Source organism: Caretta caretta, chromosome 1 (assembly GCF_965140235.1).
Source record: "Caretta caretta isolate rCarCar2 chromosome 1, rCarCar1.hap1, whole genome shotgun sequence".
In the NCBI taxonomy this organism is placed as follows: Eukaryota; Metazoa; Chordata; order Testudines; family Cheloniidae; genus Caretta; species Caretta caretta.
In genome coordinates, this window is record NC_134206.1 from 150203132 (window position 1) to 150220869 (window position 17738).

Consider the following 17738-nt stretch of genomic DNA (forward strand, 5'->3'; position numbering starts at 1 on the left):
CTTCCCAGACCCAGACATAACATGTCCAACAGCAACAAAGAGCTGCAATTGCATGGAAAGTCCTATTCACCCCTGGTCTGGAGCATACCAAGTGCAGTGGGAATCTTCAAGAAATTTAGCAGCTACAATCTGTGAATTCTATACTAAGCATGTACAAAGTGTGATTTTTTCAAAGCCCTATAACTTATCCATATATGAGAGAATTTTCTTAGGGATGGCAAAAGGCTTGTCCCTGCCATTAAGGGCCAGCCCATGCCAAATTTCAGGGTCCTGCTCCAAAACATGGCTGTGCTAGAGAGTCTCAAAGAAAAAGTTACCAGAATTTAACATGGACCAAAAAAATCATAGAATCATAGAATCATAGAATATAAGGGTTGGAAGGGACCCCAGAAGGTCATCTAGTCCAACCCCCTGCTCAAAGCAGGACCAATTCCCAGTTAAATCATCCCAGCCAGGGCTTTGTCAAGCCTGACCTTAAAAACCTCTAAGGAAGGAGATTCTATCACCTCCCTAGGTAACGCATTCCAGTGTTTCACCACCCTCATAGTGAAAAAGTTTTTCCTAATATCCAATCTAAACCTCCCCCACTGTAACTTGAGACCATTACTCCTCGTTCTGTCATCTGATACCATTGAGAACAGTCTAGAGCCATCCTCTTTGGAACCCCCTTTCAGGTAGTTGAAAACAGCTATCAAATCCCCCCTCATTCTTCTCTTCTGCAGGCTAAACAATCCCAGCTCCCTCAGCCTCTCCTCATAACTCATATGTTCCAGACCCCTAATCATTTTTGTTGCCCTTCGCTGGACTCTCTCCAATTTATCCACATCCTTCTTGAAGTGTGGGGCCCAAAACTGGACACAGTACTCCAGATGAGGCCTCACCAATGTCGAATAGAGGGGAACGATCACGTCCCTTGATCTGCTCGCTATGCCCCTACTTATACATCCCAAAATGCCATTGGCCTTCTTGGCAACAAGGGCACACTGCTGACTCATATCCAGCTTCTCGTCCACTGTCACCCCTAGGTCCTTTTCCGCAGAACTGCTGCCTAGCCATTCGGTCCCTAGTCTGTAGCTGTGCATTGGGTTCTTCCGTCCTAAGTGCAGGACCCTGCACTTATCCTTATTGAACCTCATCAGATTTCTTTTGGCCCAATCCTCCAATTTGTCTAGGTCCCTCTGTATCCTATCCCTCCCCTCCAGCGTATCTACCACTCCTCCCAGTTTAGTATCATCCGCAAATTTGCTGAGAGTGCAATCCACACCATCCTCCAGATCATTTATGAAGATATTGAACAAAACCGGCCCCAGGACCGACCCTTGGGGCACACCACTTGATACCGGCTGCCAACTAGACATGGAGCCATTGATCACTACCCATTGAGCCCAACAATCTAGCCAGCTTTCTACCCACCTTGTAGTGCATTCATCCAGCCCATACTTCCTTAACTTGCTGACAAGAATACTGTGGGAGACCGTGTCAAAAGCTTTGCTAAAGTCAAGAAACAATACATCCACTGCTTTCCCTTCATCCACAGAACCAGTAATCTCATCATAGAAGGCCCAAATCCCCAAACCCTAGCCTCATTCTCAAAAATGGCTGGACCATTTTTGTGAAATAAATAAATCATCAGCAGTCAGAGGCAGAGACTCCACATGGAAAATTAAAGCCCAAACAGTTTAAGTTTCACAAAGTTATAAGCAACCAAAAACAGGGTGTTATATGGGAAGTGTCTAGCAATCATAACAACAGGCAGTGCTACCAGCCCTGACTATGATTATTTTGGTCCTTCAAAGGTTTTAAGGTCAGAAGAGATCATTACGTCTGCCCGGTCTGACCTCCTGCATAACATGGACTCAGAGAACCTCACTCAGTAATTTCTGTACCATGCCTGTAAATTCTGTCTGAGTTATATATCTTTTACAAAGACATTCAATCTTGATTTAAAAAGAGTTCTAATGATGGAGAGTACACCATGCCCTAGATAAGTTGTTATAAGTGTTTACTCTTGAAATTTGTGCTTAAATTTTAGTCTGAATTTGTCACACCACAGCTTCCAGCTACAGTTTAATGTCAGTATCTGATACTTCACATTTGAACAAAGTTGGTTAGTTGTGAATGTCCACAATGAAACAATGCCATGTGTGCTGTTTTCTGACTTTATGAGAGAGTTTAATAAAACTGAAGTCAATGGGACTTATGCCATTGACTTTAAAAAGTTCTGAATTAGGCTCGGAATGAGATGTGTGTCTTGAAAAAGATTTCCAACCCTCTCGTTCAGACATCTTTCCTAGAAAATGTGGACTAGAAAATTCATTGATTGGGGTGAGGGAGAAAATCTCATAATGACACTATATATATCATAGGTATGCCCATGCCTTGATTACTGCATGCAGTTCTGGTCACTACATCTTAAAAATATTGGAAAAAGTGAAGGACAACAGAGAGAAGCAACAAAAATGATTAGGGTTATGGAACAGCATGAGAAGAGATTAAAAAGACTGAGATTGGTCACCTTAGAAAAGAGACGATTAAGGGAGACATGATAGAGGTCTATAAAATCATGAATGATGTGGAGAATGTAAATAGACAAGTGTTATTTCCCCCTTCACATAACACATGACCCAAGGGTTATCTAATGAAATTTGTATAGGCAGCAGTTTTAAAACACATTTCTTCACATGATGCACAGTGAAGCCTTAGAACTTTTTGCAAGGGGATGTTGTGAAGGCCAAAAGTATAACTGGGTTCTAAAAGGAATTAGATAAGTTCATGGAGGATAGATCCATCACTGGCTGTCATAAATATAAAGGGAAGGGTAACCACCTTTCTGTATACAGTGCTATAAAATCCCTCCTGACCAGAGGCAAAACCCTTTCACCTGTAAAGGGTTAAGAAGCTAAGGTAACCTAGCTGGCACCTGACCCAAAATGACCAATGAGAGGACAAGAGACTTTCAAATCTGGAGGGCAGGGGGAACAAAGTGTCTGTCTGTGTGATGCTTTTGCCGGGAACAGATAAGGAATGCAGTCTCAGAAACTCTGTTAAGTTAGTAAGTAATCTAGCTAGAAATGTGTTCGATTTCCTTTTGTTTAATGGCTGGTAAAATAAGCTGTGCTGAATGGAATGTATATTCCTGCTTTTGTGTCTTTTTGTAACTTAAGGTTTTGCCTAGAGGGATTCTCTACGTTTTGAATCTGATTACCCTGTAAGGTATTTACCATCCTGATTTTACAGAGGTGATTCTTTTACCTTTTCTTTAATTAAAATTCTTCTTTTAAGAACCTGATTGATTTTTCATTGTTCTTAAGATCCAAGGGTTTGGGTCTGTGTTCACCTGTACAAATTGGTGAGGATTCTTATCAAGCTTTCCCCAGGAAAGGGGGTGTAGGGCTTGGGGGGATATTTGGAGGGAAGACGTCTCCAAGTGGGCTTTTCCCCTGGTCTTTGTGTAAGACGCAGAATATGGTTCAAGGACAAGGCAAAGTTTGTACCTTGGGGAAGTTTTTAACCTAAGCTGGTAAGAATAAGCATAGGGGATCTTTCATGCAGGTCCCCACATTTGTACCCTAGAGTTCAGAGTGGGGAAGGAACCTTGACAGGCTATTAGCCAAGAAGGTCAGGAATGCAACCTCATGTTCCAGGAGTCCCTAAACCTCCAACTGCCAGAAATTGGGACTGGATGATGGGATGGATCACTGGATGATGGCCCTGTTCTGTTCATTCCCTCTGAAGCATCTGGTACTGGCCACTGTTGGAAGATCATTGGTCTGGCCCAATGCAGCCTCTCTTATGTAAGGCTTTCGGAACTTCCTCTTGTTGTCCTACCTCTGATTTTTTAGAAGTCAATAGAAATGTTATCACTGACTAAAACTGGAGCAGAGTTAGGCCTGCCCTGCATGGTTTTGGAAATCTCAACCATAAAGTATAAAGGAACTGAATGCTACCTTGAAGTGAATTAAATGGCAGCACAGTCAAAACAATGTTCACAGGTTGTTAGAAAGGTCATATTTTGGACCTAGCAGTCATGGGTGTTGTACCAACTGATTTTATTAGGTGGCAACAATTCACCATGTTTTCTGACTAAACTTTATATGTTCTGGGCAATGCTACAATCTGAGAGAGGCTAAGGAAGAGTGATCCAGATTTAGGCTGGATTTCTGGGCTTATTTTAAACACTGCACTCTCAATCCAGTTTGTATACAATGGTATCAAAACGTCATGAGGTTGAAACCCAAAACAGAAGTGTTGATCTCATGAGATTTCTACTGTAATGTCACGGCCATCCCTCCCTCCCCTTTAAGTATGAGGCATCTGTCACCTACAATGAGACTGATTCAAAGCTAATAGCACTACAGAGAATCCATAAAATTGTAAAGCCAAGAAGGTTAGAGCTACTTAGATTAGATTAAAATGTCAGTTTACCAGACTTTAAAGTTCATAATTTTAAACTTTAAACCACTCTTGTGTTTTAGATTTTTTGAAATTAACTAGAGTCTGAAGATCATGGCCCTGATTTTCCACTCCATTACACTGAAGTTACACCCATATAACTCTATTAAAGAGAATGTGTAATGGGATGGACTAGTCCCCAAGTGCACTGACCATTTTGTATGGAAGGCTGTAAAAAAAAACCAATTCATATAATATTTTATATTGAATATGTTATCAATATGTGTAGTGGAGCCACACAAAAGTCAATGTGTTAATTTTTTTATTATCCTTTGCTAATACAAAGGAAAGGAACAGATAGACAAGGAGTCTGCTGAGACTGAGACTGGAGATGGAGGAGAAAACTGTGACTTGGAGGGAGGGTAGACTAGGCCTGTTTGGCCAAGAAGATTGGGACTGGGAGCCAGGAAGAGGGGAGACTGAGAGCCCAGAAGATTGAGACTGGGAAGGGGGTGGAGAGGGGCACCGAGATGAGCCAATGAGTTGGGGGAAAAGGGGACTGGGACTAGGAAATCAGTGGGAGGTAGGGGAGCAGGGGAAGAGACAAGCCCGATCTGACAAGAAGCTGGGGTGAAGGGAACTGGCTGTGGGACTGGCTGTGCAATGAAATATTTTGGGTATGCTTCATGGTACAGTCCAATTACATGATCACATGCTATTTTTTCCACAGGACTCCTACCCCATTCAGGGGACAGGGTGCACCAGCTGTGTAGCTCAGTCAGGGTTATGTAGTGAAGAAGACTGTCTGTGGGACCTCTGCATGCTATGTTGCAGAAGTTAGAAGGCATGTAGCAATTAAGCAAAGGACTGTAGGAAGAGAAAAGACAGTCTCATGGTGAATATAGTTTAATTTCTGCCCTTGAGAATTAGATTCTATCCCCATCTCTGTCACAGGTTCCCTGTTTGATGCTCATCAAGTCACTTAAACCAAACATTTCACATGTGGTCACTAATTGTGCGTTCCTCATTTTCTAGATGCCCAACTTGTGACTCTGAGGCCTGATTTGCATAAGCGCTGAGCACTCACAGCTGCAACTGAAGTCAATGGGAGCTCTGCTTTGAACATTTGAAGTGCTATATAATGCTAAATACCCTGAAAAAAATCAGGTCCTAGGCATCTCACATTGGGCACCACAAATTAGTGGAAACTCTTGATCTTAATCTCTCTGTACTTCAGCTTTCCTTCTATAAAATGTGAATAATAAAATCCCCTCATCTCACAGGGGTGTTGTGAAAATAGTCATTAATGTTTTTGAAGAAGTCAGATACGGTAGTAGTGAGAGAAACTTCCTAACTGTCAGGGTGGGTAAGCACTGGAATAAATTGCCTGGGGAGATTATGTAATTTCCATTATCAGAGATTTTTAAGACCAAGTTAGACAAACACCTGTCAGGGTTGGTCTAGATAATACTTAGTTCTGCCATGAGTGCAGGGGACTGGACTAGATGACCTCTCGAGGTCCCTTCCAGTCCTATGAGTCTATGAATGCCATAGAAAGACCATCAGGAAATTAACAACTCTGTCTTCAGAGCAGGGTTTGAATAGTGTGCAGTAAATAAGGCCTAAGACCATACACTGAAAAATGCATATAAATAAAACATTGAGTAGCTGCTCATTAAGTGATCACTGTTCATTCTGTGCACTGAATGAGGCAGAGGTTCTGTGGAAAAATAATATGTGATCATGTATGTATAATATGTGACATTGGACTGTACCATAAAGCATTCTCAAAATATCTCTTTGCGCAGCCAGTCCCATTTTTCCCCCTGCATCCCAGCTTCTTGTCAGATCAGGCTCTTATCTGAGAGAGACTGTATCATAATGGATATGCACCAGGGGCGGTATTCAGGTATTATAGGCAGCCTTAATTCTAGCATTTCTCAATTTTTGAATGCTTGACTTTGTGACCTTTATAATGATTTTAACAGCGTTTTGTGTGTTTAATTTTTACACACACACACACAGAGAAAATGAAACAAAAAACCCAGGAAATTTCTTTGACCAACTATACTATAAGCTGTGGATCCCATAGCAAATATGTTGAAAATGTTCTAAAGCATGAGAAACCTTTGTGAGTATTCTCATTTACATCAAAGCTAACGAAACAAATTACTCGCTTTATATCATAAGGATACTTAAATGTGTGTACATAAATTATACAGTATCGTTTTATTATATAAGTAGAGGACCATAAAGGCAAGAGAGACAGTGCAAAGATTCTTGCTATTCTTGATCTCTTGTGCTATGAACACTTAATCTGCTGTGATAAAGAGGAAGAGAATTTTTTACTACCACAATTGCTACTACTCTCTCTAGAAAGCTATAAACTGATTAAATTAAAAATGCTCAGGGACAAAGATGTCAGATTGTATAAAAAGATTTTTTAAAAAACAAAAGATTTGTTTTAGTATCTTACTTTTTCTAACACAATATCTTTTTAAAAAGCCCTTATCAACTGGGTATACCATTCTTTCTTATTGTGGAATTGCTGCTATAAATCTAGAGATATAAGATATTTTCCCCCCTTGGGACTCCCAGAATTAGTACATAGATACAAAGTGTTTCCATATAAATAGGTTAATCTTAGACCTTAATATGTTAGTGTTAATTAGCCGTATTTGTCACAATGGTAGTTTATATAACTTTAGAACTATTGTAACTTACTCCATTCTCCTGCCCTTAGGGTATGAGTCTAATTAAGTCCACTATTACTAATTATCTACTTTTTATCTAGTGTCCTAGATAGCACTAGAGCTGTAATACCTTTCTGCATAAAAGATGTGAAAAACAGGATTATTTCAATATAAAGCTGTTTTTTTAATTTTGTCTAACTCTGCAAATCTACATGTTTATTCACCTTCAGCTTCACCAGATTGTCACCTGGAGAAACAATCATATTTATTGAGTCACAGGGGCCTCTTCAAGTCAGTCTGTTTCAAACTGCTCATTCAATTATTTAAGGAGTTGCTCTTTAGCTTCTGTGGTGGGATATACAGCCTTTGCATCAGATGATCCAAATTCTTATAGTCCAAGGTATTTTTTTCTTTGTCATTATAGAGTTTATCTATAATTTTATTCATTATATTCAGTTGTCTATGCTCATTATGGTCAGTTTTTGAAACTTGATTTTTTTCCCCTGCAATCTGATTGTTCCTGTTGGATTTTTTCAGTAGCACTTGCAAGGAAGACCAATGGAGACTTAAATACCTATTTATCTAAAGCTTATATATTCATGTTATTTCAGGGAGTCACTTTAGAACAACTTTTTTTTTATTGTGCCCCTGATTTCATATCCAATTTCACTCTTCTTTAATGAATTCTTAAGAGTTTTTCTCGAGGAAATGCTTCAGGTGAAAATACTTCTGCCAAACAGAGTTTATTGGTCAGATCTCCGTCTGGTGTAAATGGATCTCTGACCTTTTACATGAAATGAGGGTCTTCTGCAGGGGATTTACAGTGTGTTGGTTCCTCACTGAGAGAGTAATTTGTAACACAGAGACCCAGAAAGGTGTCAAACACATGAGCTAAGCTACATAGAGTTAATTCTACTAGTTGGAACTCAGTCAGCACACTGCCTTTCAGTGAACCTTCTCTCTCTGTATTCTGCTTCCAGAATTATGGCTTTTAAACTCTGGCCTGTAAACCCACCAGTGCTAAGCCACAACTTCCTCATCTGCAAGGCTTTTTGTGTTCTCTTGTGGACTGTAGTCTGTCTTTCAGTGATTCTGAGTCTACAGTCACCCCTTTAATAGCCTAACTAACTAGCCAGGTATAATTTTCTCTCAGACTTTGTGACACTATTAGATGTAACCCTTTTACAGGGAATTTAGTAACAAATACTCATGTCTCAACAGTTAACTAGTAAGCATGTCATTATCACCTTTGCCATATATAGCACATGTAACATGCATATTAGTTGGTTTTAGTACCCTATTAACTTGGCCTTTTTCAAAAGAACCCAGAAGCGATTAGAACTTACAAAATGTCATTTTTTAAAAAAATACTCAAATAAACATCTTATTCCAGTAACTTCATTTTTAATACATCTTAAAAAAGATTCTGAGATACTGGCAAAATACTCTATTTTACCAAAGCTCCATCTAACAGTTATGTAGTTTTTCTACATTTCTTTTCCTGTCATTGCAGATTACAAAGATAGTTATGTCAATATATCTTCCATTTATGTTCAGCTTACTCCTCCTGTCTGATCCATTCACTGAAATTACAGCCAGTTGTTTATGACATTACCAGCTCTTCCTTGCTATTGAAATGCAATGACCCAAATGCTGGATTGTGAAAGGAACTGGACAGGAAGCAACCTCCAATAGTAGAGGTAAAAGCTTCTATTTACAAAGACATTATAGTCAGTAATGGCTGGAAAAAAAACTATAAAAAAGTGTACAAGACACCTTGCTGAGCTTTGATCAACACGAATTTATTTTATTTATTAACATGTGCCCTGCTATGACTAACTATGCACTGATGCCTTAAAATAGCATAGCTGTCTATTTTAAGGTCTGAGTCTGCAATGATTTACACATGTGAATATACTTATACTCTTATGTATCCCCATTGACTTCATTGTACATAATACTGACTTACATGAGAGTCTTTGTAGGATCTGGTCCTTAGGTTGCTTATGACTCAATTGTATATCTACTAATGGACACTCCTTAGACCAAGAACTGATAGACCAAGAAATTCTGACTCTTCAACTCTTCTTATCTTCAATAAGATGGTTTACTTATTTTGTCATAATTTCAAAATTCAAGGTTAAGTTTTAACAGTAAAGATCTGCTTTCTTTCCAATAATTCTCCACCTCAGTAGTGCTGGAAGAGTAATTGATGTTACGGTTCAGCCAGCATACCAAAAAAATCAGAAACAATATTTGGTTTGTTTCCAAAACTGTTTAGGATTAGTCAGCAAATTGAAAAGTCTGTTTCAAATCAACAAGCTTTAAGTCCCTTTATAATGATTAATCCAGTGCTTAGTGTGGGAGACCTGGGTTTGGATCTACATTCTGGGAAAGGGACTTGAACTCAGATTTCCTTGCCCCCCTCTCCCAGTTAAGCATCCTAACTACAAGATTATAGGCTGTACGGGTCGGGGTGTTACTTTCAAGTCTCCCTTATTAAAAGACGTTCCATTTCATATAAGCACTTAAATATTCATCAGAGCAGGTGCGTGGACTCAGGTCTCACACCTGCTAAGTGAGTTCCCAAAGTACCAGGCTTCAGGCTATTCTGAACTCAGTTTCTGCTGTTGAAGCTGTTCATCTTTGTATCAATATTTAAAAGTAATTGGGCCAACAACTCTGTAGCCTGGTGAATAAGGCACTCAGCTGGGAGCTAAGAAACATGGATTCAGATATTCTCTGTACCTGATTCAGAGGAGGAATAGGAATCCGGACAAGGGATTCAAACCTCTGTCTCCCACATCCCAGACAAGGGCCCTAACCACCACAGGGCTAAAGGTTGTAAAAAGACAGAAATGTGCAGTTTGCTGACCTGGAAAAAAAAATTCCCCAGCTGAAATTAATTGGGTCAAATTCAAGTTGATTGACGCTGCATTTTTCAGTGAAGAAACTATTCTACATATACATATGTAGTATCTTAGATTGGACTGACTATAGTCAAGTATCAAAAGCTATTTGGTGCAGATCACAGAAGTATTAGCAACTTGATTATTCTAAGTATTGGTGATATTAGTAATCTAAATAGCAGCAATGCTAGTGGATGTAATTAATAGTTTAAAAATACAAACATCTGAAAGTGAGACAATGTGTTGTTTTCAAAGGTGTGTTAAAGAAAAGCTTCTCTGGTATATCATCTTTGTATACCTGGGATGATGATGACCCAGACTTGCTCTGGCTGATTGCACAACAGCCAGCCACAAGTCTAATCATTACAAACGTAGGAGGGAATTTTCCAGAAGTTTATTCCTTCAAATTACTTTAAAATGCAGGCATTTGTATTAGTTCTTACCCTATTGAGTCCATTTCAGACTAAAAGCCTGCCCTTTCTCAAGTTTCATGAGATGACTGAAATTGCCTACATGAAGTCTGAAGAAATAAATAATAAGCCACAAGTCCACTCAAAAGAACAATATAGGATGTAGATTTCTTCCATTAAAAAAAATCTGAAGGTTATGCTTCACTCCCAGTGGAGGTTTTCATTGTAAGATCCTATGGTTAGTGAACACGCATTTCATAATAAATAAAAATGCCCATATAGACAGATTCAGTTGATGTGTCACTCCTCACCTGTCTCTTGACTGTTTTGATGAAACACACATGGATTTGTAGCAAAATAAAAAAGAAAGAGAAGCCTTGTGGCTTGTTCAACTATTGTTCTCCCAGGACGCTAGGTTTATACAGAGTTTTCTGAGCTACATCTACCCTGAAAGTACTTCAAATACAAACTCTGCCACTTCCCAACTTTATCTCAGTATCATAATTTCTTTATTCAGCCCACAGGCTCTAGAAAGAAGGAGGGATAGTTTTTTTTTTTTTCTTAACAATGAGGTTCAGACAGACAAATCCTGCTTTATTTTGTATTATTTCTTTTTCTGGAGTTTGCTTTCTTAATAACACTATCTCAATATTTTCTTCTTTCCAGCTTTAAGAACCATTTGCACATTGGATCAAAATAACTTTAATACGAAAGACTCAGCTTGCTAGCAAGCAAAGAGAAAACACCAGATTTGTTTTTGTTTTGTGCCTTAGCATCTCCGAAGCCAATCTGCCAAGTTCCATGGTTTTGCTATGTGACATTTTTTGTGCTGTACTGAATCTTTAGTCACATAGGAAGCCATTATTTGTTACTGCTCCTCTGCATCCCTGTCCTATTGAGACAAATAACAGATGAAGGGGAGATAGAGCAGGCTTTCCAAACTGTCTTATCAACATGAGGCAACTCTGTGGGGCTTGATGATAATTTAGTACTGAAAATCTATTATGAGAAATTTGTTTTAGGCAAATATGGAAAACCTTTCTTAGACTATTCCCTAGATGCACATTTTATGACAGCTCTTTACATACTTAGCATGTTCCTTTTTTAGACTTTTTAGATAATACTTTGGACAATATAAATCATCAGTTGGCTGCTGGGAATTTCAGGCAGCCTGAAATTAAACTTTCAATTTATTGCAGTAACTTTAAAAGCCAGAGATCAGCAATCCACAAATAAGGTATCACGGTCTTGACTTTTATTTAGCCTTTGATTTAGCAAATCTGAAATTATTATTAACTTTCTTGGCCTGAAATTGAATTAGATTTAACTGCAGTACAATGCCTCTTTGACTCCTTATGTGCTCAATGCAAGTAGTTATATCTAAAAGTGTTAAAGCTGAGATGAAAATGTTAAATGTAAGAGTCAATTGCAAGGTCATTACTCCCCCCCACCCTCACCACTCCCAAGTAATGAAAACATAGTGCTCTATGCAATATATAATTACAGGCTAATGATATAGTCCCCTACCTAGTGGCTCTCAGACCTTGTTCAATTTAAACATACTGATTTAAGCAATTTTAAAGTATCATATAAAAGATTAAATGTTAACTAGAGTGTTAGAGTTTAAACATTATATCAACGCTACCTGTATTTTAAAAGCTGAAGTAGAAGCATAAAAGAAGCGTATATTAACCAAGTTGAATGAGGTAAATATTTGCTGAAACAGACATTATGGTTAATCTTTCTTCAGCATAATTTGGCTTGGAATTTCTGCAGTGGGGAAGGTGTGAAGTCATTCCCACGGGATATGGAGTGACAATGCACCCAATGTTGCATCTGAAGAAGTGGGTTTTTTACCCACGAATACTTATGCCCAAATAAATTTGTTAGTTTTTAAGGTGCCACTGGACATATCGTTGTTTTAATGGACCCTCCTTATCTTCATGTACCTTTTCCACAAAATGAAAGGACCAGAGGATGTGCAGGTGTGGTATGTCTTCTCGTGCCTCATTCTCTCTCCTGTGCAGCTTCTTTATCTTCACCATGAGTAGTCCTGACCACCAAGTGCCTGATCGTGGTGGACTCTGCAGTGCTGAGTGAATTCAACCTCTGGACCTTTGTCAAGCCATATTTATCGCATACTGTCCCCTTCATGATCCCATTGTGCAGAATTTAACCAGTTTAGCACTGAAAGACCTTTCACACCTGCAGAAAAGGGAGCAGAATTTGCTCCATAGTGTTTTAGACTATGAGAAAAACATAAGTTCTTCCCCCTGCTCTCCCCACCAGCACTCCCACATCTTGAAGAAGAAAACAAAATGCCAGTTCAGGATAACAAAGGAAAGGGAAAGTGTACAGGGTACTAGCTTCCCAAAACAGAATGAGATATAGGTGATGAAGACACAGATCTGTGCACAGTCCTGTGGAAAACCTGATGTTCTGGGTTAGCCTCATTTTGCCAAACCCACACTATCAGATACAGCTTTTGCTGAAGTTCACACCCTCTGATATTTGTCTGGAGCTTTGAATTCACTTGAACACAAGGGGTGGCAGGACACTTAGAAACACTGAATAAAGAAGACAACTGAATTGTGTATGGAAGGGGGAAAAGTGTGGGATTTTGGTCCATTAAGGGCTTAAGGGAGATTAAGGAATCACAAGTCTTCTTCCAGGTTCATATGCACATCAAAACTTGAGACAAGAAGATGATTGTCTGGCTTCAGGTTTTGATATGAAAGTTTAATAAAAACCTACTATCAACTTTAACGATGTCCCTAAAACATCTATGACACTATGCCAAGGATATACACTCTAACATTTTGTTTCTCTCATGTGTAGTTGAATATTTAAAAGATACACTCTCAGGTCAAGCTATACCCCAAAAATTCTGAAAATGAAGCCTGCACAAAACTTATATACACAGGCAAGCTTTTTCCATGTGCTCCTGGGCACACAGTTTCCCCAAATGGGGCAGGGGAAAAATGGATTCATGGCCCTGCCCCGCCACACCACAGTGATCAGTGTGGACCATCTGAGAGATTGTCAAAACAAGGAAAATTCTTACCTGTTTTCCATCTACTTACAATGGAGTAAGCCCAAATCTAGACCAAGAGGAGGTTTCTAACAACAGTCTCAAGGTCCCCATGGTAGGTGAGGTAGTTCCACATTCTCCCAGATGCAGAACTGTGGGCAATTGCTAAACCTTTGTTCATTTTGATGGCTTACATTCCATGGGGATGAGAACCTTTTAAACTGGAGAGATTAGAGAGTCAGACAGATGGCTGACCTGAAAGCAAAATGCCAGTCATTCTCATTGTGAACTATTGTGGAAGAGAAAAAATGGTTCCAAGATGTAATGTTACTATGTCTCCTTGTTCTCTCATGCTTCCTTCAGTCTCAGTTAAGGAGTTCTTTTTTATATTCAGTAATAAAGGAGCTTTATTCAGATTCACAAGTAAACCTTCAGATTTGAACAAAACTCTGTTTTTTATTGCCAGTAATGGCAACATTTCAGGAATTTCCTCATGACTACTCCCCTCCTCCCCAAGCATAATTAAAAAACAAACTTACATCTCTGTACAAGCCAAATATGAGCTGCCCATCATCAGGGCTAGTTTAGAGTAATCTGAAGGCAGAGGCACACTGTCACATGGAGCCCCCCATGGCTTGAATCCTGTGCCATGGCCCCACCATCCCTTGGAGTGACAGGGGTGATGGCAGCAGTGCGGGGGCTCTCCCCTACCCTCCCAGAGAGCACAGGAAATTCTCCTCCAGAAACAGCAGTAGCTGTGGTACCCTATTCCCTCAGGAGGGCAGAGTGGCTGCATGGCTGTCCATCCCCACCCCCATTTTTTCAGGCATTCTGAAAATTCAGATGTGTGCCACTATATCACCTACACTAAGTTCACCTTTTCGAAGTTTTCCATGCAACTGTGACTGCTAGGAATTTACACTCTCTCTAAACTTAAATTCAGGATTCTAGGGGCTGGGTCCCTATGTTTTAACCTGGCCCTACCCATTGCTCAGAGATAAGAATCCATGAAATAGGAAATAGCCTAAATATTAGGTTGCTACTGATATCTTCTTCCCTTTGCTCCCTATTAAAATAATACTCAAGGAGTCTAAAGTAACCACCAAAGATACAGAGTGTTGTAAGTTCTAGTATATTAGACCATTACTGAAGAATATTGTAGCACTTTAACATAAGAACGGCCATACTGGGTCAGACCAAAGGTCCATCAAGCCCAGTATCCTGTCCTCTGACAGTGGCCAATGGCAGATGCCCCAAAGGGAATGAACAGACAGGTTATCATCAAGTGATCCATGCCCTGTCACACAATCCCAGCTTCTGGCAAACAGAAGCTAGGGACACCATTCCTGCCCATCCTGGCTAATAGCCATTGATGGACCTACCATCCATGAATCTATCTAGCTCCCTTTTGAACCCCGTTATAGTATTGGCCTTCACAACACCCTCTGGAAAGGAGTTTCAGAAGTTGACAGTGCGTTGCGTGAAAAATACTTTCTTGTGTTTGTTTTAAACCTGCTACCTATTAATTTCATTTAGTGGCCCCTTGTTCTTGTATTATGAGAAGGAGTAAATAACACTTCCTTATTTACTTTCTCTATACCACTCATGATTTTATAGACCTGTATCATATCCCCTCTTAGTCGACTCTTTTCCAAGCTGAAAAGTCCCAGTCTTATTAATCTCTCCTCATATGGAAACCGTTCTATACCCCTAATAATTTTTGTTGTCCTTTTCTGAACCTTTTCCAATTCCAATATATCTGTTTTGAGATGGCGCAACCACATCTGCACACAGTATTCAAGATGTGGGTGTACCATGGATTTATATAGAGACAATATCATATTTTCTGTCTTATTATCTATCCCTTTCTTGATGATTCCCAACATTCTGTTCACTTTTTTGACTGCCGCTGCACATTGAGTGGATGATTTCAGAGAACTATCCACAATGATTCCAAGAACTCTTTCTTGAGTGGTAACAGCTAATTTGTTTATGTATAGTTAGGATTATGTTTTCCAATGTGCATTACTTTGCATTTATCAACATTAAATTTCATCTGCCATTTTGTTGCCCAGTCACCCAGTTTTGTGAGATCCTTTTGTAGCTCTTTGCAGTCCGCCTGGAACTTAACTATCTTGCATAGTTTTGTATCATCTGCAAATTTTGCCACCTCACTGTTTACCCATTTTTCCAGATCATTTATGAATATGTTAAATAGGACTGGGCCCAGTACAGATCCCTGGGGGACACCACTATTTACCTCTCTCCATTCTGAAAACTGACCATTTATTCCTACCTTTTGTTTCCTATCTTTTAATCAGTTACTAGTCCATGAGAGAACCTCCCCTCTTACCCCATGACTGCTTATTTTGTTAAGAGCCTTTTGTGAGGGACCTTGTCAAAGGCTTTCTGAAAATCTAAATACACTATATCTACTGGATCTCCTTTGTCAGCATGCTTGTTGACCCCCTCAAAGAATTCTAGTAGATTGGCGAGGCATGATTTCCCTTTACAAAAACCATGTTGACTATTTCCCAACAAATTATGATCATCTATGTGTCTGACAATTGTGTTATTTACGATAGTTTCAACCAATTTACCCGGTACTGAAGTGAAGTGTACTGGTCTGTAGTTGCCAGGGTCACCTCTGGAGCCCTTTTTAAACATTGGCATCACATTAGCTATCCTCCAGTCATTTGGTACAGAAGCTGATTTAAATGATAGGTTACAGATGATAGTTAGTAGTTCTGCAATTTCACATTTGAGTTCTTTCAGAACTCTTGGGTGAATACTATCTGGTCCTGATGACTTACTACTGTTTAGTTTATCAATATGTTCCAGTTTGTTTACTGGGGTACTTTTCATGCCATCCTTAACACAGGAGGAAAGACTGGTCTGGGTCTGCAGGGGAGATATGGCTTGCCAAGGATATGGGAAGATCCAGCAAATCAAAACAATTGTGGATATCCAGTAAGTAAATAAGGGGAACAATATGCTAACTGCACATTTGTAGCATGCTATTTTCACTTGTAGGTTTTATAGGTTTCCTTACTCATTTTCTCCCAGAATTCAAAAAGCATGTATTCTTCACTGATTTATTACTGATTAATTGATTTATGTTTAAAGTTATCCCACTTCACAAACAAAGCATTTTTAAGACATATTAACCAGTGAAAAACATTTGTCTAAACTAGTCCATGGATTTTCAATCACTTTATAAATAAAAATAAAAAATCACTTCTGGACTTAAAGGGGGCAAAAAGGAAGAAGGGGCAATCTGGGGAAATTGTATAAGGCACTGAAACTAGTGGCTTAAAATGGAAGCACTTTTTGAATTGTGTATGGTTTGTATTAACACGAGCATATAATATTATGAACACCATCCATACTAAAACTGACTCCTCGGTATTCAACTAATTGCACATACTCTAAAAATAGTTGCTTTTCTTTTACTAACTGGAGGAGAGGGGAAGGAGGGGGGATTTAAAGGACAGTTCTGGATATCTCCCTCAGATGTTTAAACTGAGTTCTGGGGATTGCAATTTTGCTGTTTATGAAGTATGCCTTCCGAGACTCTTATTAAAACAATGGGTTCATATTATGGGAAAGATCAAATTTGTCCACTAATATCGATTATCATGCAGATTTTTTTCTCATACTCTCCCATGACACTGATTTGGGTATGGATTAATTTCTAACAGTGGAATTTACTGGGAGCAAATTTAGTAAAAATGAATTCTGTATTTTTTCACACTTTATTAAATCATGTTATCTGAAGTTCTGGGAGAAACTAAAATTATTTCAGGATCGTTGCCCAAGCAATTCCACTCAAGTCCCCTGCCTGGCAGCACCGTTCTGATTTACTGCTGTTTGTTTGTTATTTTTATAAGTCAGATCCTGCAGTACACAGGTCATGGGAGCCTATCATCTACAGTACATAATAATTTGGGAAAGCCAAAAATAGCAAATAGACTTTAGTTCACATAGTTTTCTCCTTCTCCCACATACACATACTCCCAAATAAATGCACTCTCATAACTCTCATAACTTCCAAATGAACTAATGTAAGGGCTTATCTAGATGGAGTGCTAGTGAATGGCAAGCTGGGATGTAAATCAACAGTGCTCTAGTGTACCATTCACAAACTGGCCACATGGACCCTGCTACTGCGCACTAAAAGTACCCGCTGTTCATGTAAAAGTATACTATGGTACTTTTTGTGTGCAGTAGCAGGGTCCATGTGACCAGTTTGTGTATGGCATGCTAGAGCACTGTCGATTTACATCCCAGCTTTCCATTCACT

General features: G+C 39.2%; 1 protein-coding gene across 11 annotated transcripts in view; it reads right to left on the reverse strand.

Moving 5' to 3' along the window:
• DMD (dystrophin) overlaps window positions 1–17738 on the reverse strand; it is a 2122534-nt gene that overhangs the window by 1649114 nt on the left and 455682 nt on the right. The gene's annotated exons all lie outside the window — the stretch shown is intronic.